A 1460-nucleotide genomic window follows, 5' to 3' on the forward strand; every position below is an offset into this window, starting at 1 on the left:
ATTATATATTATATAATATTATTTAAAAACTATACTGTATACAAAAACTTTCATATTGACAATACTTTTTTTGTTTCTTTTCTAGCACAACAATGTTTAATTCACATTCTTCAAGTCTATTATTTATTAGGCTTTCAAATTTGTTACTTTATGAAGTAGCTTGTTTTACAAATCATTTTTCTAATATGTATGACAGCATTAATCTGACAAGTAATGTAATCATGTAATTATTATAACAAATATGTGATTATTTTTTAATTAATTATAATTAACTAATATTTCAACTCTTAATGTGCATAAATTCGAAAATAACAAAAATAATATTTTAAGAAGAAGAAATGTTGAAACAGATAATTTTTATTATACACATATTTTTATATGTTATATATGTATATACACATTTTCTCTTCATCATGTTATTGATATAGAAAATCTGAGAAAACATTACTGGTGGGCTAATTTATATTTGATTATTGTATTTTTACTTTATGATGTATATGTATACATATCTCTCATCATATTTCTATTTTTTGCAATAATAAACATAAATATCAAAAATATTTTCATCTAAGAAGATATGAATGTTTTTTTAGTTTATGAAAAATGAATCACGTTTATTGCTTCAGCTGCTGTTTTCGCTTGAAACCATCCACCCTGAAACCTGTTTTTATATGACACCCCAATGATTTTTTTCTCTTAAAGATGAAAATTGATGAACTGGACCAAGTGGCAATTCAATAGTTCTATTTGTTATAACTTTATTTATTTTGTTATCCTCTCTATAATTAATGTTTTATTTATCACCTGAAACTAGACTTAAAACGTTGTTTGATTAATGTTTTTATAATCGCTGAACGAATGAAAAATATTGATGCTGATGCTATCTTTTAGCAAGATAGATAACAATAAAAGTTGTGAATTATACATTTGATCTTTTTTTTTTTGCGAATAAGTTAATTGTAAGATTATGGTATATATCTCTCTTGATAGGATTGTAATTTGAAACTTTCCACTCATCAGCGATCAAATATTATTCTCTGTATAATACACTGAAGTTATGTGTGAAACAAATTATATTTATAATTATTAACAATGAAATATTGAAATGTCTGAGTATCATTTAGATATACAATTACCTATTTTACAAACCTTTATCCTTATCCAATCATAGCCAGAAATATATATGTGCAATACATTGAAATATTAAAAGTAATATACCAGTAAAAACATTTCTTATAAAACTCTATTATAAAATATATATTATATATTAAATATTTATATTATTCTACATAATATAACATAAAAAGATATAAATCAATAAAAAAATTAAAGAATTTGATATCCCTAATTAACTTTGATTGTATTAATAAGTTTATTAGTATTAATTCATGATGATTAAAATTATTTCAAATAAGTTAAAAAATGTTCATATATTTTTTTAATTTACTATATATGTATAT

The 1460-nt window shown here is 21.4% G+C and overlaps 1 protein-coding gene across 1 annotated transcript in view; it reads left to right on the plus strand.

The window, feature by feature from the left end:
• Positions 1–1098, plus strand: part of LOC115244675 (ubiquitin carboxyl-terminal hydrolase 47) — a 10046-nt gene extending 8948 nt beyond the window's left edge. Inside the window, exon 19 of the transcript XR_003885413.1 lies at positions 86–1098. The gene's annotated coding sequence lies outside the window, so the exon portion shown is untranslated. The remainder of the gene's footprint in view (positions 1–85) is intronic.
• Positions 1099–1460: the final 362 nt, after the last annotated feature.

This window comes from Formica exsecta, unplaced genomic scaffold (genome assembly GCF_003651465.1).
Source record: "Formica exsecta isolate Colony F162 unplaced genomic scaffold, ASM365146v1 scaffold828, whole genome shotgun sequence".
Classification (NCBI taxonomy): Eukaryota; Metazoa; Arthropoda; class Insecta; order Hymenoptera; family Formicidae; genus Formica; species Formica exsecta.